General features: G+C 40.1%; 1 long non-coding RNA gene across 2 annotated transcripts in view; it reads right to left on the bottom strand.

The window, feature by feature from the left end:
- Positions 1 to 10533: 10533 nt before the first annotated feature.
- The window catches only part of LOC101465699 (uncharacterized), a 29120-nt gene continuing 14038 nt past the window's right edge, over positions 10534 to 25615 (bottom strand). Inside the window, exons 3-5 of one of the 2 annotated variants that reach the window (XR_191563.4) lie at positions 24630 to 24787; positions 22902 to 22975; positions 10534 to 11416 (exon numbers count right to left, since the gene is read on the bottom strand). This is a non-coding gene — a long non-coding RNA (uncharacterized LOC101465699). Of the gene's footprint in view, positions 11417 to 22901; positions 22976 to 24399; positions 24788 to 25615 lie in introns of those variants that run through there. The other variant, XR_001167871.2, reaches the window with a different exon arrangement.

The following is a 25615-nucleotide window of genomic DNA, read 5'->3' as shown; positions in this document are numbered from 1 at the left end:
AGCACCCGGTTCTCGCTCTCTCTCCGTGGACCAAGGGTAATATTTGCTAATGAGTTGCTTTGCTGCTGCCATGGCAACAGGCCGATCACCACAGAGTGTGAAGCAGGAGTGGCACCCTTGACACCAGCCTATAAAGCAAGCCACCCAGGCTTATGATCCACAATGCATAATGCAGTGCTGTAACCCTCATCCTCCCCTCCTCATCTCACTGTCTTTTGCTCTGCCCCTTCTCCAGTCCCTCACTTTTCCTCACCCCCTCCCCACGTTTTCCTCCAGCCATTCATTCATTCCATCTGGTTTAATCAAATCTACTGGATGGTCCCTCTGCACCAACTGCACCCACCTTATCCCAAATCAGACAAGGAGACTCAATAAAGGGAAGAAGAAAATGAGATAAAGTCTTTCGAGAAACCTTATGCAAGTTCATTTTCGGTCACAGTGTGATTAAAGAAGAACACGCAGACTGTCGTGTCTGAAATTAATATGGATCCAATTCAAAGTTCAAAATTAAAACTGGCCATGCAACACATACCGCTATAATTGGTCCCTGGTGGAAGTAAAGTTTAACATCCAAGAGCCCAAGCTACTGTACACAATCTATAAACAAACCTACCTTCGTCCCTTTTTTAAATAAATGGATCCCAAAGTTTAGAACTCCATTAAAGAAACATCAGCAACAAGCAGCACAGCAAGACTGTTTTCATCTCAACAGCACGCTGCAGCAGGTGCAGACAATTTAAAAACAACGATACAATCACAACTACATCCAGCTGCACCTCAGCGCTGTTTTCAGTACTGGGAGGCACACACATAGGTATCATTAACATATTACAGCACACTCAACCATGAAAGTAGCATCACCAAGAGTAAGAGACTATAGTAAAAAACAAGATGTGCAGCCAATTATAAAGCATACTCAAAACCCGCAAGGTACTCTACAGACGCCCCTTAAAGCTATTTTGAGGCCATATTTTAGTCACAATGTGAATTTTTGGCTTTTTCTTCCTTTTAGCACATTTTTGTAAAGAGGAAAGTTCATATTTTGCTCGAGTGCAGGTAAATAAAGAGCAAGCGCTAGCTGCTGGTAAGTTATGGTCTTCAGCTGATGATAGAAGCAACTGCAACTGGTTGTTAAGTCTTTCAGATATTAATGATAATAAAACTTGCATGAATTGTTGGGTGTCGTGTCTCAAATCGCATAGTTCTGTGCTTAAACTTGATATTTTGAGTGCATAAATGAACTCACTGACATGAAGTGTACCAAGTGCACTCGAGTGGTGTACTCATACCAGTCAAAACAGTGAGAATACCACAGATATCGCCATCTTGGGTCCTCCTTCTTACAGCTGCTCCTTTTCAGGTTCCCTGCAGCGAATCATCCAAGGTCTGATCTCCTGATCTGGCATGGAATCATTCATTTAGCAAATATTTTACACCAGATGTCCTTTGTGACATGACCCTCCCCTTTTATCCAACTTTGGGGAAGCGTATACGAGCTTAAAGCCCTGACTGGAGTTTATTGATGGGCCTTCATGTGTTATGGCATTTTGTTGCCATTTATGGATGTTAAATTTATTGTTCAAGAATTTTGTGTTATGTGTGGCCAGAAGCTCATAAAGTTTATATTTGCAGCAGTGTACTACAAGAAAGTAAGTACAAGAAGTGTTTTTGTGCATGTGTGCATTAATAAGGTAGATTTTATATATTTTATTCTAAGGCTTTTAATTGTCTCAAGTGTTCATATTCAATACGTGTTCCAGGATTTCCACTCTTGCAGTCTGTACATAGAGTATATTAAAAGCTGAATTGGGTCTCGTAGCCACACAGACTCTCTGCAAGGTGAATGCTTTTGTGGAGCACTTAGGTGAAAGAGTCAGGTGACGGCATTTTATTAAAGCCGAGCTCCCTGTCTAGTGTTTTAATGCAAAGCTCAGCATCACTGGCTCACAGCTACAGGTTTCGGTGTGAGCTCACCAACCAACCCGCAGAAGGCATCTATCTAATTACACAAAGGTCGCCCCGATGCCCTTCTTGCCACGGTGTGACCAGATGACACCGCTCACTCTCCCATCTGTCCTGGCCTACTGACGCCTTGCAAACCAGAAGAAGCACAGATTGTGACTCTTGTGTGACTTCGCAGGCACAGCAGGCCATGATGCTCTCTCAAGCCCCAGCGGTCCTACGTCCCATATGACCCTTTGCGAATGTGAGAATGCAGTGATTGCATGAATGCTCAGTTGGGTATCTCACAATCTGTGATAAATGTCTCACCATTTTACCCACTTTTCAGTCGAGAAATTACTTCACACTTTGATTTGAAATCGTGACATGGCTTGTGCACAACTGTGATCAGTCCGCCATTTTTATGGTCACCATTTTGCATCAGCCTAGGGGACCCCCAGAATATGTAAGACTCCTACTTGTCTCAGTGACTATAATACTATACGTATAATTTAAAAAAAATAATTTTGTGACTCAAATCTTTTCCTTGACATAACTTAGGCTGAGCACTCACTGAATGGTGGAGTTTCTACAATCATTACTTATCGCACACTCTTAGAAAGAACCCAATGTATATTTCCCAAATTATTCTAATGTTATTCCATTAGAAAGAAAGGAAATCAACCACAATTTCAGAAACCACTGACATTTTATAAATGGGCACAGCCTGCTTTGCTTCTAATTGCTAGCACATGACAACTGCATAAAGGACTAATGAGAATACTTTGGCCTGATTTAAAACCGTATTAAACAGGTTTGTGGTCTCAATTATTATAATAATATTATAATAATAATATAATAATTATTATAATACTAATGGATTGCATTCGGGGCCCTCAAAGCGCTTTACAATTCCACTATTCATTCACTCTCTGGCCATCACCAGTAGGCGGTAGGTGAAGCGTCTTGCCCAAGGACACAGCGACCGAGACTGTCCGAGCCGGGACTCAAACCGGCAACCTTCCGGTTACAAGACGAACTGCCAACTCTTTGAGCCATGATTGCCCCAAGAATTCCTTGTTGAATGTTCATGTTTACTGAAAGATGCAACATGCCACTTAATATCACCGACTACAGGATGCATCCTGCTAACCAAGCTAGCTTTCTAGTAAAAGCATTGCTTGACCAGCTCTACCATATTTACCAAGTAAGGTCAAATCTTGTTTCAAAAAGCCTCGATGTCCACAACCAGTGGGAGACATCGCAGTGGTTACGTCCATGGAGTTCAGTCTATGACTGAAGCATAACCCTGACATATTACTTGTTGTGACAACATAATATTAAACTAAACAATGCCATTTCCAGGCCTCTAAGTACATCTGCAGCAAAACAAAACAGAAAAGTTAAAGTACTGATTTGAGTACGAGCACCTCTTTAACATTTTAGTTACTTGCTGATTAAAAAAAACATATCATTTCATGAATCTACAATTGTATTTTCTACTTCTCCTTAGGTGGCACTTTTTTCTTTTCAAATGCTCATAGTTAGTTATACTAGCTTTGAGCAACAACAAATGTTAAATAATTAATTTCTGGCTATTTTGCAAGTAATTTTATTCACCACAGAGACATTTATATTTATGAACAGATCATGATTATTATTTTAAAGCACCGGGGAAATCATTTAATTACTATAAAATTATTTTGTGCTTTCTGGGGCAAAAAACGTACGCCAGTTCACCATTTTGGTTTCACGAGTGTCATTTTTCATGGTAGCACATTGTAATTACATTTTATGTTGTGCTCCATGGACCCCTTTGCTTTATATTTTGTTCATTAGGAGCCTTTGGTAACATTATAATGTGCAGTCATTATTGCAGGCATCATAAAACACAGGAGGCCAATGAATTAGTGAGTATTTTTCCATTAGCATGGCCTATTGTTTTAGTAATTGAGCTGAAAGACGGGGAAGAGCTCTGGTGCAACCATGAAAATAAGCCACTCTGATCAAGCAACAATTTATACTGAACATTCAGCATCGCACCGATTTCACTGACAACCTTTATTATTTCAGTGTTACCTATAAATGCATTGATACATTCTTCAGTAAATGTATCATGTTGTATTATCAATATTTTTTTCTCTGTATAGTACCTGAACAGATCTTTGATAAACCTCAATAAGTCCTCATGGGCTTGATTTTCTTTTTTTTTTTTTTTTTTTTTTTTTTTTTTTTAAATGACATCAGAAACAGCAGTATGCGACATTACGTGATGGCAGAGCTTCAGTTCATCCTTTGTCATTTTTTTTTTTTTTTTTTTTTAATAAATAGGACAGGGGGAATGAATGAGAGAAAGAGGGGGAGAGAAAGAAAGAAAACCAAAGGGGAGAAGAGACGGTGAGAAGGGGGGGGAAGAGAGAGAAAAAAAAAAAGAACTCCTGGGTCACCTGTATGGAGAAAAAAAAAAAAACAAACAAACAAAAAAACAAACAAACAGAGGAGACAGCAAACAACAAAGAGCAACATAATAATAGAGAAAACAAAGCACCATCACAATAAACTAGCTAGTCATAGATATCAGTATTTACTAAATAATAAACGATATTGTGCAGCACGCAAGATAGACAGCGCACAGTGTGCTTTGAGGCAGCAGCCAAGAAAGCTTTAGTCCGCGTCTGTGAATACCCATGTGTGCATACCTGTGTGGATCAGCATGCTTGCATTCCAAAGGTTTCTCCATGTAATGATCTGCTAGGGAGTGTGGGGAGCCACAGCCCCGTCCTCCAGGGTGTGAAGTGGGTATGGAGGAGATCAAAACTCCAGACATCCAGAGGCCCCCAGAACACAAGAGACCATGGAAGACCAACAGAGGGGCAGCCGCGCCACTGTTCCAGTAAGAGCTGAGGAGAGTCCCAGATGAGGGCTCGCCCAGCAGCCGCGGAGCAGAAGTCAGGGGGAGTTGCAGTGACGCGCCCGTGAGCTCCGCCGGCCCCCAGCTGCGCCTGAGTGACCGAGCCCCAGGCCGAGAGGCCGGGGGCACCCCACCTCCAAAGGGGCCCGAGCGAGCCCCAGGCCCCAGGCCCCGACAAGCGGCCGCCAAGGAGTGAGCCGGTGTGTACCCAGACGCCCACCCCCAGATACAAAGAACCACCAACACACCGACACCTGAGGGAGTCCGCCACCGGCAGGGGAAGTGGTGGTGGGTGGAGATAGGCCTCCAAACCTTGGAGGGCCTGAGGTGTCCCCAGAGAGGTGGCGTCTGATACCCAACCTGACATATAGACACAGACATACGGGCACACACAGACACAAACATCCATTCCCACCCTCATGCTCTCATATGCACTCACTCCACACTCAACCAACGTGGAGACAGACATAAAGAGACGCTGTACACACAATCACACTCCCCAAGCGTACTCTACAAACCGGGTCTAGGTACCCTTGCCCCTGGAGGGGGGAATTGCACCCAGACCCAGGTGGTGTTACCCTTTTCCCTGCGGTGGGGAGAGGCAGACCACCCCGACTCCGCAGCAGCAGGAAGGCCCCACACCCCAGACCGCAGTGGGCTTGATTTTCTAAAGCCTGAAAACAGAGGCTGGAGGAAGTAAAGGTGTCCGGTTACCTCTCCGTCACATGAATTACAATGTGCTGAATTTTATGTCTAATGACACCAAAAACATGTTGTCTACCCTAGTTTAGAGAATATTTTGCCTAAAATACTTGTCTGTTGGACTTTTGCCTGTAGTATTCTTTAGGACCTGAGTACAAAGAGTAACATGTCATGGTTAGATATATTAGTTACATGCACTTCCTCACATTCAACTTGTAGCTATAATTACCTACATTTCCACTATGAATGGATTTGATGAATCCTGGTGTACGGAGGGTGACTTGTGCTGTGTTATTGCACAACTGTTGGACAATTAACGTGAGGTCTCAGACCTCCATACACTGCCTGTGTCTAATTTTACATAAAATACACTGACCTTTTTTTCACTGGCAAATCCGATGTCCATTACTTATTTCTAGGGCGTACATATTTGCATGGCAACACAACCTGCACGTTAACAACAAATTGCCACCATCCATCACAGCTGTGCAGCTCTCGACTGCAAGACGTTGGCTGCTTCTGCACACTATCCCTCCAGTCTACTATCTCTCAACTTACATAACCTCTGTGGTTCTCAGGAGGCTTCCGAGGCTGGCAGAGATTGTATCATAGCACAGGTCAAGGGAAGGTGATGACTAATTCATGAGGCTGTTTGCAGGGAACCCTCATTGAGAATCATTAGCTGCCTGTCAGCCACTGCGCATGAAGCCAAGGGAGTTGGGCAATGTTGTGTGTCGTGATGGGCTTTAACAAACAAGACCTTCTTTGCTCTTTAGACATAGAAGTCACAAGGAACCAGTGCTGACGCGTGGCTGGTAATGGCTTAGGACTTTTTTGAATGCACACTATTGTTGTAAAGAGCGTTGATCAAATTCCTTGATTTGAAATGGTTTGTATAATAATTAAACTCCTCACATTTTTATGTTATCGTAAGCTGGGAAGCCGCATGAGTCAGTTCACGTACGACCCTGTTAATGAGAGACTTAATCAAACATTTATGGTGGTTCTACTCACGTGTATGTTTTTCCTGAATCCCACAGTTCACTCGCTTTTTGAAAGGAAAGAGTGGGTTAAGGTTTCACTAATTCCTCACATGGTCTATACATTTACATGCACAGTTTGTGTAGAGATTCACTTCATGTACATGAGCCCGATACATGGGGACTTCTGAGATCAGGGGCTTTTTTGCAAGCATTTGACTTCACGTGGCTGCTGACACAAAACAGTCTGGTAAAAATGTAACAGGTTATGTTGATATAGAAGGTCATCGCAATAGGCTTACCTACGTAAATACATGCAATATGACAACCACAATCGGATTTAAAGGTATGACCACCTCTTGGGTCAAACTGTTTAAAAGGAAAAAATATGTAGCTATGTAGAAAAATATGTAGTTATATGTAGAAAGAAAATATGTACTGACTTTGAGTTCTTTGGTTGGATGGGATGAACAAGAATCCAATAGATATGGACTGGTGAGCAAGCACACTCTTTTGTCTGAATATATTAAACTGTTAATAATCAACCTCACAAACCTAGAATTCTGGCCTCCATACGAGTTATGATTTGATAAATGCCTGCAGAAAAAAATGCAAATAAGTGTTCAGTGGTCTGAATATTAAGCTGATTCCTGCAAAACACTAAAATACATTGCAGATTACCATTTCATTGGATTTTATTCCTCCTGATCACAGGTGATAAGCTTTTTGTGTTATTTCTCATTTGGAATTTTTCTATATGCTATCACACTAATCTCAGTTTTGTTGTTATATTTTGGTGAGTTTGCATTCAGCATTTCTTTTCTGCAAGTAACTTTCCCACGGACTTCGTAGGAGCTGGTGTCACTGGGCACTGATTTACTCTGCCCTCGTTGTTACCACCTTGTAAAACCCCCAGTTCCAACACTTCCTGTGTTTGCCTTCTTGAGACAGGAAATAGTCTGGAGTCTGAGATCAAAGACCTGCACTCATCCCTTATCAAGGAATGGAGAAACAGGGCTGTTGGATAAAGCAGTCTTGATAATTGTTTAAGAATGCCAGAAAAAAAGGAAGACAAAGGAAGCAGAGAGTTTATGTGTGGATACCACAACCAATTTTAGGCAATTTTGATCCAACTGAGGTGAAATAAGAAACTGTGGGGTTTAGTGGGGCCTCTCTGCAGGGTTTTTTCTTCATGTTCTTGTGATCCAGCTTCCATGCACATGTTCAAGACATGGTTGGTAGGTTAGCTGATAATCTTAAATTGGTCCAAGGTGTGAGGTGCCTTTCTCTTTGTGTTAGCTCTGATTGGACTGACACATGGGCGTGTGCCACTATTTGCCTGATATCAGCTGGGATAAGCTTTACTCCTCTCTCTGCAGGATAAAGCAGGTATATTTAATGGATGGCTGTTGTCTGGGGACCCACATAGAGAAAGGTTTTCCAGATAAAGATTAAATAAAGCTCTGAGACCCCAATTTCCCCACAAGGGCTTTTCATGTGTAGAATTAGAAGGTCTACCTGCTGAAAAGAAGAAAAAAAATCAATATAAAACAACCTCAAATGGGTTAAAACTATTGCTTTAGCTTATAAAAGTCAGCTGTTGTCTCATCGGTCCATAGAATATTTTCCCAAAAATGACCATCCCTGGAAAGCTTCACTACTGTCCCAAGTTCTCCCCCTTTGTGGATAATGACTCTCACCTCTAAAGCCCTAAAGCCTTAAAAATAGTGTCGTAACCATCTTTAGACTGACAGATGTCATTGACTTTGATTCTCATCTGTTCTTGAGTTTCTTTAGATCGTGGCAATGATGTGTTGTTTGTTGAGATCATAAACAGAACCTGTGTGACAAAATTGGCTAGTAAAACTGGACTCCGCTTTACAAGAAATATGATAAACAGTTAACTTAAGGGAGGTAATTACTTTCTCACATAAGGACAGGTAGGTTTGGATAGCTTGTTGGGTTTTTTAGGTTGTCTTTGTCTCATATTGAAATTTATTTTAATTTAATTTAAAAAATGAAATCATCCATTGTCTCTGTAAAACCCTTTACTGGATGAAAGTTCACAAGCATTACCTTTCTCTACCTGTGTATGTTTTGGACTCATATTTCAACTGTCCAGAACTTTGCACGGGCCAAAAGCAGGAACATGTCTTATTTGTGCTCTATTTCAGTTTATTTCCTATTTTTATTTGTGTCACAAAGGGCCTGTTGTGCTACTACAATATCCAAACCATCAATAAGGGATTCCAGTGCTTTATTAATTACCAATATTGGTCACAAATTATAGTCAGCATATACTTTGAAAAAGTTCCCAAGACACCATCAAGATTTTTGTCTGACAGCCCAAAACTCAAAAAGAAACCACAGAATTTTTCTTTTGACCAATTAACATCAATAAGACAGTCCTAATAAAGTGTTACTGAAATTTTTCCACAGACATGATTCACTGTTAGTGAAAATGTTCCTAACTGAACAATAAAACATGCTCTTGTTGACCTGGGCCACCCTGGTACGAAAACCTCTTTCTCTCGCGGCAGTAATTAAAGCTGTCAGTAGGTGTTTGGGCATGACAGAAGGATTAGGATTCATGGTGCTGGATCTCAAACTGAGCTGACAATATGGTCCAACCACAAAGCCAGGGGCTTCTGGGACGTCAGCCAGTGGCTGATAGATCCATCAATATGACGTGTTTAGTCAGCACTGATTGCTCTCCAGAGCAGCTCCTGTTGGTTTGATGGTGCAGTGATGCGTGGAGTTTTCCACATTGTCAAACTATTTAATGCTTTATTTACATGCAGGCCCCTAACAGGTCAATGAGGACCCACCGCAGGCTAAAGGAGGACCTCAATGAGTTTGCTGAAAGTTGAAAAATGAAGCTCAATAAAGGTCCTATGCTTTCTTTACTAGGGGTAATGGGTGTATGTGTGCTTGTATATGTGTTTGCTGTTGTTTTGGTGGCCTTGTCATAATTTTGTGAGAAAGTAGCGCAAATATTTTATTTAAATGATTCTAATAAAGTAAATCATTGCTGATTATTTGTACTTAAACGATAAAATGTTGTTTATTGTCATAACATCTCACTCTTAATACTGCAAAATTGTAATAAATATGTTCTCTCTCACCTCGTGGTTCTAATACTGCATCATATCAGAAACCTCAGTCGCATCAAGTGAAAAATATTTTCTATTTAGCTCAATATCAGGATACATTATCAAAGACACACAAACAATTCATGATCCCAAAATCTGACTGTGCCACTCCTTAAATCTCGAGGCTTATCTCAATCAACTATATGACCCAAGTTTGGTGTATGGGAATAGCGAGATAGAGCAGTCGCAAAGCTGTTTACTGCACCACGAGATAACATTGTCACAGAGGAACATGAAGACTTCCCACTCAAAAGGGTGCCTTGAAAAGCTGCGCTAATTTTAGCAAAAAAAAAACAAAACATCAAGTGTTGTATGTTGATGAATAGCTTTTCAAGGCTGTGTCAACTACGTCACACACAATAGTCCGTATAAAAATGAAGGTGAAAAGACCAAAACAACCACAAAGTCTCACTGGGACAATCATTCTATGTTTCCTTCCTCAAAGTGCTTTCAAAGAAGCACGTGAATCACAGACAGGAAACAGAGAAACAACTAGAACGCAAACTGGGCTGCAGGTGATAAGACATTTTTCCCCCCACTGTTCATTCACCTAACACCAATTCCTCTATTGGTCAATGAAATGTTTTATGTGTTTTATTCATTTATTTTGCTGTTTTCTGTTATTCTATTGTTTTAACTTATTTTCTGTACAGCACTTTGTTCCTGTGCTGGGTATTTTAAAGTGCTTTATAAATAAGATTGGATTGGATTGGAATGAAACCCAAAGAACTATTTAAATCCCAAATCTACCAACAAAGGAAACTCACACAACACACTTCTCACATGTGAATTAATTCTATAATTAATAATCAATTCCAAATAATTAATTTTATAATTGCTGATGTACAAAAAAGAAAAATTTATTTATAGAGCATTTTTCACATTAAGTTACAAAATGCTGTATAACAAAATAAGTAAAAGCGAGAAATAAAATATAAAAAATGTACAATTAATAGCAATACAAAACTATGTTAATATGATTTTTGTAATTTTCACTGTATCTTTAACACCAGCAGGTACTGTACTGTAGTTTCTTAATAGTCTATCACATCATAAGAGTGGTTGTCTGAGCTGTTTATTTCCTCTCAGCCAGAGGTCTGAATCATCGTCAGTTTTACAGTCTTCTTACTAACGAAGACATTACATACCAAGTCTCACACTAAAGTACGAGCTGTGCTGATGTTTACAACAGTAGTTGTGGTCATTTTTAGGCATGTTGTGGAGATTGTGGATCTCATAGTTTGTGATATTTCTCAACCAGCAGCATCTTTCCCCTCATCAATTGTCCTACTACACACAGGCCGCAGAAAGAAGTGATGAAATGGAGGTGCCAGGAGCAGAGAAAAGGGGAGCAATGGGAGCTGACACGGGAAAAAAGTACATCAGCATTATGCATCATGCCAAGCCGATGCTGGTGTGGAGTTCCACATAATAGGGGCCTCAAGTCTGTGAGAAACTAAATCCTACACAAATGCATTGCTGCACCAACTGTACGGTGCAAGCAAGAGAGTGAAAAAATTAATTCACAGGATTCGCTGCAGAGGTTACATCTTTCAACTGGCTTGGGAACGCTTCAGTGTCCCCGGATGAGCTGGAAGAGGTGGTTTGGCTGAGGGAAGTCTGGGCTTCTCTGCTCGGACGGCTGCCCCCATGATCCGAACCCAGATAAGGAGCAGAAAAAGGATGGATGGATTCTTCGGTGGATCCAAAGCACATCCTTCTTGTTTACTCTAGAAGATGACAACACAAATCAAAAGTCTAAGTTCATACATTTTTCTAAGACCCATGAAGCTGTCACTGTGTGTGTGTGTACATCGATAGAACAAGCTGCAGGCACTTTAAACAAAGGTCCAAGACATCCATTCTTCTGCAAACTATGAACAACATGCAATTTACAAGAATTAAACCAAAGGTACTTCACAAATGAATTTCTGCAGTCCCAAAGAAACTGGATACCTTTTCTAGTCAGCAAATTGTTCTCATGACAAGATAAAGGAACCTGCTAAGTGTTTCCAGGATGAAACGCTGTTTGAATGATAAGCATAAATAAGGCTATACAAAAGTGACCTGTCCAGAAACTATCAAATGACAGCACAAGTTTAGCACCCATACAGTACGTTCCCCTCACTGATTATTTGAATCATAATATTAAGATGCATGGATGCTGTGCTCTTTGCAGTGGGTCAAAATAATGTAAAAATATCCCTAAAAGATGCTTCAGTGTAAAAAGGGCTTTACTCCTGTGTAAGTGCAGGACTTGATTGGTATTATTGATCAGAAATACAGGATCAAGAAGAGCCACTCTGAATGTATAAAACCTGTAAACACAAAATAATACATTTTCTGTCCAAGGCCACCAGTTAATTCTACCAGTTATCACAGAATCGCAAACCCACATCAAACACAGACGCCTAACAGACAGTATTGATTAGACAGCCATGAATGCAGAGCCATCTCCCCATGAAATGGGCTATTATTACTGCAGTTTCAGTACAAAACTACCCACAGCCATAAAATCCATGACTATGACCAGATCACTACAGCAAATAGGTGTAAATATATACCACATAGGTATCTTTCTTTGAGTAGTGAACGTTAGGCTAGGTTCAAAAACATTTTTTTTGATCCGTCTTAATTTCCATCATGTATTCTTAATTGTATGTATATTTTTTTCTTTCCCTGGATTCTTTTTCCTATTTTTTATGGCTGGTATCAACTGAAAATATTACTCACCAGTACAGTAACAAGATTTTGCCCTCAATGACTTCTCACATTTAAATAATCTTAATTAAAAATCACAATTTAACAACTCAGTAGCCTGTCAGTGATCATTCAGACTGATAAACCATTGTAACAAATCTAATTTTACAGCTGACTAATATGTAAACCAATAAAAAAAATTATACATGGTTCTGCTCTGTTAGCAAGGCACGAGCGAGTTTACAAAAACAGCCGCAAGGTAAATGTAAAGCAGACAATAAACCCATATCAGATATCACAACTACTGAGAAAAAAAGCTAAAAAACAAAACAAAACATGACAACACAAATGATTTTAGCAGCTTCAAATCAGATTGGATTGGAAGGAAGTCAGTTGTCTGCCTTGCCTGGCAGTAAGCAGCGCCTCTGAGTAGGAGAGCTCAGTCCTTCTTTAGAGAAAGTTTAGGAATATTCATCACTGAGTGATCTTACTGATGACTTTAGTGGGTGTATATGAAACTATCTCAATGTTTCACTAAATTCAGCTGATAGTGTATTATGTGTTTAACTTGATCAATGCCATGTCTTCCTACCTGCACCTCCATTGTTTCATCATTGTTTAGCTATCCGGTCTTTAAGTGATGACATGATGAACCCTGCTTCCGGTCCAAACTACTCTGCATTTATTAAGGCTGTTGTGTTTTTAACATGTTTTAATGCTTTGTATTTTGTTCTATTTAATCTGAACAAGCCCCTAAAAACAGTCAGTGATCACTGTCGGCCTCTCTCGGTTTTCATTACCACTATTCATTTTAAAGCTCAGTTTTTAAAACCTTACGATGTAACTACAACCCAGCTGCCTGTCAGCCACTGCGCATGAAGCCAAGGGAGTTGGGCAATGTTGTGTGTCGTGATGGGCTTTAACAAACAAGACCTTCTTTGCTCTTTAGACATAGAAGTCACAAGGAACCAGTGCTGACGCGTGGCTGGTAATGGCTTAGGACTTTTTTGAATGCACACTATTGTTGTAAAGACCCAGCCAATGCAGCAATAAATGAATGACTAACGTCTTGTTGTGGATGGATTATCTCAGTTGTTCTCCTGACTGAAGTTTGGTCCGTTTACAGCATCCTGCCATGCGATTATATCTGTCCCTAACCATCGGGAACTCTCACGTTAACTTTTATCGAGTGGAAGTTAGCATTCATGCTACAGCTTCACTGTGCTAATGCGTTTATATTATGCTAACCATAGCTGTGGAGCTAGCCACCACGTAGCACTTCATTATATACCAGCTAGCCCAACTTCAGTAACCCTACAAATGTCATTACTGTTTAGGTTTCTGTCTTCATTTATGTTGGAAGTGATAGCAGAGCTATATGTTTGAATTTTTTCAGAAATCCCTCAGTCAGAATGTAATATATCATCTTTAGATGGAAACTAGCGAGCTCACTTCCTGCTAACTTCAAACTCCCTTAAATTTCATAAATTCTGTTTTCATGGATGCCTGGATGTTAAACGTAATTGCTACACCTGGTAAAGCAGCCACACAGATAATTTTGATAAAGATTTTAGACAGTTTTTAGCTCTCAGTGATGCTGCAGTATTTGTTTGACTTTGGTTACCAGGGTGATGTGCCATTGACATTTCAGCTCTTTCTTGTAATAAGTTTTACGCTCGTAAAAAGTGAAGACTGTGCGTGCGTCACGGATGATCTGATATCGTCGTGTTGGTGTTGTTCCCAGATCATCATGAAAATGTTGTTCCAGGTTCAACATTCCAAGTGACCAATCACATTGTTGTGACATTATTCTTTTGCGCGCCAAGCCATTCGTGCATTTATGAAATTCCAATGTTGCAAGGACAATATCAGTTCTGCTTACCGTTTATTAAAGGGTTAGGGTCAGGGTTAGGGTCCGTTGATCGGCGGACAGAGGCGGTTTCTCGCAGCTTAAGTACAGTTTTTTGTTTTACGGCGGTTTTTCCCGAAGTCACAAAAGTATGACGTCACAACATTCTGATTGGTCACTTGCTATGTTGATCCTGGAACAACATTTACTATGATGATCTGGGAACAACACCAACACGCCGATATCAGATCGTGCATAAGTCTCACAGCAATTATTACTGCAATTAAACTTCCGATTTAACTGTGACCCACAGATCAAATCAGAAATATCCCTTTTTCTATTTTATCTTTCCTATCTCTCTCCAGCACCCTCGCACTAGCAGGATCTCTCACCCCAGAAAAAGCAAGAGGAAAAACGAATACATTTTCACCAGCGAGGTGCTACTCCATCTGCAGAGCCACAGCAGCCTCATTTTCCCGTGTACATCACACAGGCGGCTGATTGTGAAAGATGATGCACTCGCACCTCGCTAACAGGTTCACGAAAGCCCACATGCTTAAGCCACCTTCGGCTAATTCAATTCCACTGCCATTGCAGAGGTAATGGAGTGTGCCTGCACCTCCTTGCAGTTTGTGCATAGAAAAAAGTGGGATGACAGGGTGGAGCGGTTGGTTGTGGTGGTCAGTCTACCGCCCCTGTGGATTAACAAGGTTATCCTGTTGTTGTGTTTAATTTTTCAGCTATCATCTCAAATTTCTTGTCCAGGAACTAAACTAAAAGTGACTGAAAAAAAGAAAATGTCTGGATTAAATTTCCTCCATCCACTTTACCTCACAGAAAAATATTTATCTTTCCTTTAGTAGAATCTAGACATTCAAATTGTTTTGCTGTCTGTGATTTTTGGTTTCCACTCCAATATAATTATCAGCCAGTGAAGTACTTTGTGATGCTCAGTGCACTAAAAAGAAATGAATGTTTTCCATTACTCTGGAAAATGATCAAAACAAGTTTTCAGAACTGCTTTTTATTGATAAAATGGAAACAGGAGCTCCAGCCATTTCTGTTATTTCCCTTTAATTTTCCAAAGATGATTCAAATAGTGTCTTTGTTGTTTGTTTGGTTAGTCGGATGATTGTTCTTTTAATATCTGTAATTGGTCTCATACATACAGTTGTACTAGGATTGACTTTGCGGTTTGTCTTAACACTCATTACCAGACAAACACAGAGTTTGCGTAGTCATAGACTAACACCTCCCACCAAAAAAAAAAAAAAAAAAAAAAAAGGATTGAAAGAAAAACATTTTGGCCTCAGATGAAATTTATTCCCTTACTTTAAAAGTCTACATTAAATATAGTGATTTGACTACTTTATTTCAGGCAAGCCAGCTCATACCCCTCGACACCTCTAGTTGGACACATAGTGTGCACTATTTAACCTGCTGTAGCTTGCTTTGCACAGATCTGCAAGTTACTTTTCAACCTGATCTCCCTTTCCACGTTTGCACATATAAGGCATGTAAGGATGACAGCCATCTGCATGGAAATAACAATCTTCATTTAGCTATAGCAGGCCTGACTGAAAAGCTTCAAAATTATTTAAATACTTTCCATTTGGGCACCAGGGTGATGCACCATTGATATTTCAGCTCTTTCTTGTAATAAGAATCATCTCTGAGTCCCTGAGTCCCCGAGCAAATGTGCTCACTCACTCTGAGTCATGATACAGAGAGAGGCTGAGCAGTCCCTCAAACACACTTTAATTCTGAAATGTGTCATTCCTCCTGAAGCCCTTTGACATTCATGCATATGTAAGAGCCCAATGGAAAGTGTTCTCTGCACTGTGTGGTCATAACGAGCTGCAAACAACTTTTACTTTCCCTTCATATTCTAAACATCCTTTAAAAAGGATGTTTGTATGATGATGTTATCTCCAAAGCCTTGAAGAATTTGTTATTGCATACCTCCTCAGTGGAGAGAAACAAACTGAAATTACAGAAATGCAATCTACTGAGAACGACTGAAATGGCCCATGAGTGGACTTCAAGCCTCCACAGCTACTAATCGCCTCTATTCCTCTGATACACTCAGAATGAGCAACATTGCTACTGAGAGTGTCTGCCTGCTCGCCAAAGCCACATAGAAACACAACATTCATCTTCAGACACAGTGGAGCCTTGCCCACCTGCCATGAAATTGCTTTTCACTATAAAACCAGCAGTAATATTAAAGGAAGAACAAAATCACCTGCAATATCGGAGTGATCTAAAATAGATCAGAAATATACTTTGATGGCATGCAATACATACAGAAGCCACTATTATTGCAATATAACAAAGAACATTTCCCTTTTGGATCGGCATATGCAACACAGGTTTGCATGGTGCATATCTGAAATTTTTGTTCAATAATAGAAAGTTTAGACAGTGGAGTGAAATAAAAACTCCTTCTCCAGTTTTAAATCCCTCCTTATGAAATGCTTCCTTAGCCATTTGATAGGATACAGAGTGCCTGAAAAGCAGCTGTCTCATTTGTCTGGGCTTGACTAAGGACCTGCTAACTTGCTTGAATCCCCCATTAATGAGACCAGACTGAGCTTATGGCATTCAGCATGTCACATAAACCTTCATTAATGTGGAATGAAGGGCCAGGTTTTTTAATTCCTGGCTCTACAGAATCAGCAGGGGACAAAAATTGCCCCTGAAAGCCTAAAACTGCTCTAACGCACGTTACCCAGCTTCAGAAGAGAATGCCACTATGAGCTTATGTTAAGTGCACAGTTAAGTAATGCAATGCAAAAGAGTGCAATTTATTACCATAGGCTCAACCTCATGTTCATGAGAAAATAGTGGAAATTTACAGGTTCTGGCAAAGAAATAGTCTGACACATACCCCTGTTAATGGACATTTATGTGGAGATTTAAAACAAACTGGAATCATGTTAAAAAACTAACTTTAGAGATCCTGATAAGTGCATTTTTCTAAAGCTTTCGGACAAGCTAACCATTTCCACCTGTAAGCAGTCCTTTCCATGGATTCCCTCACATGACTTTCTATCTCCATGTGTTACTGTCTCTATGTTGGGATTTTTGCCTTATAGATGAAGGGTTGTTCTCCTGCACATTCAGGTTCGGTCCTGACTATCGCTTGTGCTTACGCACCAAAAGAAAATTCCAGCGTTCTTGGAGGCGCCGAGTGCAATGGCTGCCCTACTGGCAACTCCATTGTCCTGCTTGGAGACTTCAACACTTACATCAGCAACAACAGTTAGATATGAAGGGTGTGATTGGTCAGGTGGTGGTCGGATGAATATTTTGAGAATCTCCAAACTTCCCCTGACATGCCTTCAATATAGGAAGCAGAGTCAGAGGGACAAGGGAGACAACTGACCCATCACCAGGTGTAAGATCACTGAGGTTCTTAAACAACTCCTTGGTGGTAGGGTCCTTACGATGGATGCAAACTGCTCGAGTTTGTTAAGCATGTTATATGCTGTCTTGGATTACACGTCTCTGTAATGTTGCATGGAGAGACTGGGCATCTGCATTAGAAGAATGAGGTGGTGGTTCAGTCTTCAAGAAGTGAAAAGGGAGGGTGTGCTCCAGATAAGGGGGAATCACACAACTCTCTGGGAAGGTCCGTGCCAGCGTACTGGGGCGGAAAGTCCTTTCCATTTGTTGGATTCAGAAAGAACAATGAATTTTAACCAGTCAACATGTGTTTTGTGGATGTGGAAAAGGCGTTTGACTACATCCCTCAGGGGATCAAGTAGGAGGTGCTTTGAGAGTCATCCATGTGCCTACCAACTTGCAGTGGCTCCTCCACCCCCTTTTTGTGAAACAGTTACAAAATAATTTCACTGTGAATCAGCTTTGGAATATTAGAAATGTTTCTATTGTAAACACTGAAAAAATAAACTCATATATCTCTAAAAAGCAGTCATGTGAATATTATTGTACAGAAATAGGCCGTGTGAGACACACTGTAAAGAAACGAGTGACAGGTCTATCATTTACATCCGGATTAGTCATTAGGATTAGTCACGACGAGGATCCACGCAGCCTGAAGCCATCCATTAACTCCATGTCACCAAGTTTAGTTCATTTCATTGGGTGTATGAAGGGGAAAAGATTTATGTCAAATAGTTCCAGAGAGTTATGTATTGTGTTCAAGAATATTTGTAATAAAGAAACATTTCCTGCTTCAGACTGAATATCAAGTTCATGATTAGCTTTCTGATCATGCCCGATCTTTTATATCATAAGGTGACATTATAATTTTTACAAAGTATTACATCATGTAGAGAAAGGCGGGTGAAGTAGATTTTCCATTGCTGTGTAAATTAAGTCTTGAAACCTTAAAAACAACAGCTGCTCATTTCACTCACAGCTTTTTAAGATATAACGCATGCATGCTGGGCTGTGCCAAGTTGTTGGATACTAAAGCTCCAAGCATGAAGCAGCCCTTTAAAAAAGAATAAGGGCATAGAACTGATTGCAATTGTATTTTCACACACACATTGTCAGAGACATCAAATGTCATGTGTCTGCGGTCCTATTGATTGCCCAGCGGGGCATCATGGGAAAGAACTCTGAAACAACCCACAGAGGTTAATGTACACGCATTTCAACCTGCTGGATATGAGTCAATACATCCCTATCTATTGACTGCAAACCACTCAACAACATGTGTCAAGTGCAGAACTACGTAGATATAAGAGTGTTTTAACTGACATGGAGTGGCAGCTAGGCGATATTTACCCCATATCCCCATTTTGGAAACACAAGCTACAGGCTCAAAAATATTAAAAGAAATCAGACCAAAATGTTTAAAGGACTCAAATTTTAACCACAACAATCAATTTACCAAATTACATTGAGAAAATAACTCAATGTAAAAGGGTTCAATTGCAATGAACCTACTTGCGCAGAATAATCTTCTGAATCTATGGACTCCCATTCACTTAATGATTTGTTTCAAGTCATTGCTTTGCTTTCTGGCCCACCACTTTGATGTTTTGGTTCACTCTCACTCTTCACTAATTCTCATAGCATTGTTTGCAAACAGAGAAGAGAGCTGGAGGACACATATTGAACTATTTTGCAGCCAAAGAACCAGATGTCTCTTCTTGGACCAGTAAATAAGTAGGTAAAGTTTATTTATGCAGCACTTTTCAAGAACAAGATTCACAAATGGTAAATGGACTGTTAGTTATATAGTAGTTTCTACTCAATTTGAGCACTCAAAGCACTTTCTTCCTACAAGCCTCATTCACCCATTCCCACAAATGCATTTTTCTAACACTCACACACTGGTGGATCCATTGGGGGCAATTCGGGGTTCAAGACTGAACCACCGACCTTCCAATTAGTAGATAACCTGCTGTATGTAAGTCACAGCCACGCTACAATATAAAATAAATGGACAAAACACAATAAAAGCAAACCTGCACGAGTAGCTCTTAAGCTTCTTCTTAAAGGTATCATCAGTGTCCACAGATCATAAGTGCACAGTCTGATTTTTATTCTGAACCTGGACTGAGGTACCACAGACATGATCAGTTGACCTCAGAGACATAGCAGTTAACATATTTATATACAGCTTCACAAATACAGGGAAACATCTGACCTTAAAGATCTCTGAAACGAACTTTAAACTGAACACTCAACTTTACAGGAAGCCAGTGGGAAGAATCGGTGTTACATCCAACCTCAGAGTGGACCTGGCAGGAAGCCTCACTGCAGTATGTGGGAACATTAATAAGTGATTTGCTCAGTTTAAGGATTAATGAATTCCAATAATTTAGGTGTGATGAAATAAAAGCATGTTTGAACTTGTATAACATCAGAAATCTTTCTAAGACACACATTCAGAAACATTTTATAGTATTTTAAATTTGAATTAAGGGTTAAACCCTGTGTGGTTACACCACCTTCTTTTAAAGGAAGTCCAAAAACATAAAGAGAAATTAATAAATATTAGAACAAAAGCAAAGCTAATACATAATAGTGACAGCTGACCTGATAGAGCAAAAATTAAAAAAAATACACAAATGATGTTCTTTCACATTCACAACAGTCTGGGTCAGTGATCTGGAACAACGCGGCCTTTGAATGACAGAAAACCTGCTAAGTGGTCTGACTGTCGGATAAACCTGGTGTTTGTGTGATTTTCAAACATTTCCCGTTTATTTCTATATTATATTCTTTAAGCTCTCGGGTGCTCTTTGTGTTTTGCCGTAAAGGTCAGTGGAGCTGCTGCGTGTGGGTTTAGTTTGTAATGGTTACAAGTATTCTTGTTGCTGTCATTTTCTCGAAATATGTAAAGAAAATTGCCTTGAATTAACTGTTAGGACTGATATATCAAATCTATATCAGAGCAGTACATAGAACATGTAGACTCAGCCACCAGTTTATTGAGTGTACCAAACTGCAAATTATTTTAGGCAGAGTGTGACACTGCACTTGCATTCTTCTTGCTTTAAAATCCATGCTTGCAGTCTGGGAACAGGCCTGAAATCATTTGCAGTCAGTTGCAGTCTTCAAAGCAACTTACATGTACATGTTGCTGCCACCCACATCTACTTTAACTACCACTCCAGGAATATAACCAGGGTAAAACTAGTTTGCAACCAGTTAAGTCAAGTCGCCTATACACTAAAGAGGCACGTTGCACACAAGCTGCATGCGACCTATATAATCTCATTGCAAGCAGCGGTCCCCCCATAGGTTGAGAATGCAACACCCACAGCTGGTCACCGTAACTACTTGCATGTGCTCTTGGACCAGCTGAAAAGTACCGCCATGACTAATTGACCAAAAGACACTGGTCACTACTGGTTAACAATCGTCTTGCCTTGCTCGGTGTCTATTTAATGACTGAAATCAGCTCAGGAATCTGAGGCAAAGCTCCACACAGCCAAGTATCATCAAGTCAGTCAGGAGGGAATTGTATTTGTCATGTGGCTAATGTTCTGACCTGCTGTTGTGCCACATGCTGTCCAGTTAGATAAGTCGCCGCCTTTGTGTGAGTTGTTTAAAAAAAAAAAAAAAAAAAAAGCAAACAGCTTTTCTTACAATTGCTATACGACTTCGAATAGCAGCACCTTTCTCTGCGAACAACAGCAAAGCTTGTTTACAGAAGCAGAGGAGACCTTACTCTGATCCCATGAGTTCCATCAGAGGATCCGGCTGTGCAGCAAAGAAATAAAACATTAAGCAGCTTCAAATGTTTCTGATCAAAAAAAAAAAAAAAAAAAAAGTCAGGAGCAGAAATCACACAACAGACTGAACTTCACAGGCAGACTGACTAAAATCCCCTGTTGTGCTGCATGGTAAATATCTTCCACTCCTGCACCACTTGTTGCTCAGATGCTTTGATTTGGCACAGCCGTTTCCCTTGCTGAACCATCAAATACCTAATTTAAACACCAGAAAGACTGTGTATCTCTCTGCCTTTTTCCTCATCCCCTGCACTGCTTCCGTCTTATATGCTAATGCGTGAACACACAGCGCTTTAGTTATGAATTTACCTTGGCTCTCTTTGGGAACAAATACCAGGCAGAACAAAGCTGAGCATACTTGTCCTAGATGAGATAGCTTGATGAAATCTCTGCATGTGTGTGTAAATACATGCAAGTATATCTGTGCAGGAACAGAAAGAGGATCAAACAAATGTGCATGGGCGCACATGCATGTTTCTTCTGTTCTTTTTAAGAGCCTCTCTTTGTCCCTGGAGACCCTCCACTCTGCAATCTATCATTCGACATGTTCATTAGCGTAAGTGTGTGTTGGTGTGTGTGCTGTATGTGATTCACCAGGCATCGCTCGCCTGGGAATCAGCATTAAGCGGTGCAGCAGCTCGCCATATGCTGAGATCAGGAAGAAGAGCATCAATTAACAGACTTTTGATCCTTTCTAATAAAGCACAAACACATTGTACAACAAAGGCTGATAGCAACAAATCCCACAATGGGATCTAACAATCAATGGAAGCGTGTAGCTCTGACTCAAACCTAAAAATAGAGTGATCTGATAGCTCTGTGGTATTTAAGACTGAAATTTGTTGTTTTCTGTACACAATATTGATAGACAGCCAAAAGCATGTCAAACTTTATTCAGTGACTTTACTGGAAAAAATGACTGGTCGGTGCTGCCCTGTGTGCACAATAAGCAAGGGTTGTGCCTAGTGGCCAATCTTAACCATCTAATCTGACCATCTCAAAAGAGCGGTGTAGTCTGACCCTAATAATACTCCAGAGAGTACAAAAAGTGAACAAAGCTATTTTGACATCACCCATTGTTTTGTGAAGTCCTGTTATGAAGACTTGAACTGAGTGTTTTTTCTCTTTCAAACAAGCAAAAAATGGTGCGACTATGAAACCGCACGCTCATTGGCTAGTGATAAGTCTTTAGCCAATGAGAATACCCAGGATAATCCTCCTTTGTGACTCTTGGATCATAAGTCATAAAATTGACTTAATTTTCTTTTCAGTAAAACCCAAATCTAGGTCATAAAGTCATCAGGAAAGTGTTTAGTGAGGTTGCAGAGCGAAAAAGAAAGCCAGGGCTGTTTTCCCATAGAGAGGTATACAACTGGAAGTCATTCTGCAACCACAAGAGTTACCCCCTGATGGGCATTAAATAGAATGCAGGTTTAAAACACTTACTTTTTTGGCTTCAGTTTTCAGACCTCAAAGTTACATCCATCTGTTTACTCTCGGTGGACGTTACAGAGGTTTACCTGTGGTTGAATAAAATAGTTTAAGAATAGAAGTCACTGTGCATAAAACATTTAGAAAAATCATTTTAAAAGATGAAACAGAACTAAGGATAAACAGGAGAAAAGTCAGTATGGAATAAGGTGGCAGTTGTGAGCCTTTGGCGAAGAATTTGTCAAATTAATGTTGTGGGTGAGAACCGGTCATGCCACGATTTATGCTGCCTGCTGATGGACAATATCTTAATCTTTGAAATATTTGTGTTTTTCCTATCCAAAGAGGTGTGGGGGAAAAAAAAACAACTTACTTTCACCTACAAGAAATAAAACAGGATGTCTCAGACATAAAAATCTCAAATCACCCCAGAATGTTAGCAATGGAATGCATTCAACATATGGCACCTCTTCTATGTGAATAATAAAGGGATTGAAGTGTGATCAACAGTTGCCAAGGTAACACATGTTTGTTCTCATATGCGATTTGTAACTAAATTTAATAAAAGCGGATGAAATCACAAGGCTGTTTTATTATAGAGCACAGTCTGCTACAGTGGGGACAGAGCCACTTTGAAGTATTTATTATCATTGTTTATTCATCCATCTTTTACAGAGTATGCACACACGCATGTTTGAGATCCAATGTAATTCTTAAACCACCTCAATTTGGCTGAAACATTCCTGGTGCACAAATAATGGTATTTTAGGAGATTCTTTACTTAAACTGATTAAATGAGCCTACAATTTTTTACAGACTTAATCATCAGTTATATGAATACTGTGATATATAAAGGATGGTATTAATGTTGCTGTTAATATACAAATCTAATACTTAACCTTAATTCAGTGATGATTAAAACATTTATCATGTGCACATGCCCTAAATCCATATGTTAGTTAAAAAACAAAATCATAATAGGTTAAAAATTAAGGAGTACTTATTACCTTCAAATATCATTAAAATGCTATTCCTGGTACCTAAATTAAATAAATATTAATTACTAGATTATGGGCACTTTAATGGAACATTTAAAGGAAACCTTACAACTTCATATTATTATTGGAGTGTAACAGATTAGCTTTAAATGACTCAGTTTGAAATAAAATCCATATTTATCATGGGCATGAGGTAGGACCATGATAATACACAAGATAATAAAGAAAGAGAAAACAGGAGGTGCAACACATTTAAAAAGGAAAAAAACCAAACAAAAATGGACAAGGGAAATAAACTAAATCCCGTTAAGCACACTAGACAAAGGCTACCAAAGTAAGAGAGGAAATAACCAAACAAGCGGGACCCCACTGATGAAAACTTTACAGAAAGGGCAGAACAACATGGAAGATATGCAAAACCCAAGAAAAAGAACAGAATTAATACACAAAGGGGAAAATAATTTTAAAATTGGACCCAAGTGTGGAACAGAGTGCGAAGACAACAGAAGTAGTTTTAACAGTTTTATTTTGGTGGTGACAAACACAGCATAATAACTTGGCATAGAAACGTGGCAACTTAGAATATAAACAGAATACAACTTAGCAGGGTGAGGGGTGAGGGACTAACGAGGTGGACTGAGTCATGGCTGGAAGCGGGTGTGGTAGCAGTTGCAGGTGGAGTTGGAGTAGATTTGATGGGAGAAGGTGTAGCTCCGGGTGAGCTGAGCGGAGTGGAATGGCTGACCTGGGTTCGAGAGATCCACCGAGCAAAAGGTGACAGGAGGGCAGGCAGGTGTAGAGCTGGAAGCTTTCCAAGAGGTGGCGTGTGAAGAGCAGAGAGTATGGCTTGGAGTCTGAGAAATGAGCAAAGCCTGAGGGATGAGCCGTGGCGTGACCAGAAAACTGCAGCACAAGAGAACAAGGTGGACTTGAGACAATAGCATAGAGCATCAGAGCCTGTTACTAACATGGGTTAGTTGACAAACTGGCGGTGACAAGACAACGCAGGTCTTGGCGGACACAGGTGAATCTGGAACCCAGTGGAAATTTCCAGCAGCTCACCTGGACTGTGACAAAGAATCACACATTTACACAAAGAAAACTAGAAAGTCCACAAAAAACTCAAATCACAGGCTAGCATATCCAGGACCATAACAACTTCCTGCAAATCGAAAGCTTCAGTAGAAGGAACATTGGGCTGCTGTACTAGCAGCCAGCCTCAAATGACCATGTTAAGGAAATCCACAGCCACTGGTGTCCAGGAAAACTGTTGGAGACGGCACATTTAATGAAATATGAAGCCTGAGGTTTTGGCCTCATTATCTGAAACTTTGGCCATGTTATAAATACGCATCCAACATCATTTTAATATATGCATGGCAGAAAATAAAGCATGGTATGTTCCCTTTAAAACAAATCTACTTTTAAGAGAGAATAAACCCACACAGAAACATATGTACAGAGCATCAAAGAATCCATCAGACCTCATACTGTTTTGGCTTTAAAGAAGCTCAAATGAAAGTAGCAACATAAAATGATGATCTAATGTCACCGGGCTTCAGCGTCTCATCAAACGGTCACACTCTGAGGCAGAATCTAAATGGCGTTTGGTACTATATAGATATTTTCAACAGTCGACATGGTCTGTGCCGCAGGTGGCAGAATATCCATTCACCTCTCAGGGTGCTTTCTCTGCTCTCATTTCATTTCTCATGGATGAAAGAGAATAAG

The sequence above is a fragment of the Maylandia zebra genome, linkage group LG18 (assembly GCF_041146795.1).
Source record: "Maylandia zebra isolate NMK-2024a linkage group LG18, Mzebra_GT3a, whole genome shotgun sequence".
NCBI classification, from domain to species: Eukaryota; Metazoa; Chordata; class Actinopteri; order Cichliformes; family Cichlidae; genus Maylandia; species Maylandia zebra.
Note: the sequence above shows the minus strand (reverse complement) of the source record. Positions and strands in the feature narration are given on the sequence as shown.